The sequence below is a fragment of the Fulmarus glacialis genome, unplaced genomic scaffold, assembly GCF_000690835.1.
Source record: "Fulmarus glacialis isolate BGI_N327 unplaced genomic scaffold, ASM69083v1 scaffold18668, whole genome shotgun sequence".
In the NCBI taxonomy this organism is placed as follows: domain Eukaryota; kingdom Metazoa; phylum Chordata; class Aves; order Procellariiformes; family Procellariidae; genus Fulmarus; species Fulmarus glacialis.
In genome coordinates this window covers 20,185-20,387 of record NW_009230344.1, presented here as the reverse complement: position 1 = coordinate 20,387, position 203 = coordinate 20,185, and positions in this window count along the sequence as shown.

The following is a 203-nucleotide window of genomic DNA, read 5'->3' as shown; positions in this document are numbered from 1 at the left end:
GGGAAGCAGCCGCCCCTCCCAGAGACCCCCCTCTGGTCCATCCCTGGCCCTACTGTGTCCCCCCTCCCTGGACGAGACCCGGTTCTGCAGCACCCAGCCCCGGTGCCCCATGGTAGGGACACAGCTGGGACCAGGGACACCCAGATCTGGTGACAACCTCTCACCCTCTCTTCCTCGAAGCTGATGAGGCCTTTCGGGCTCCA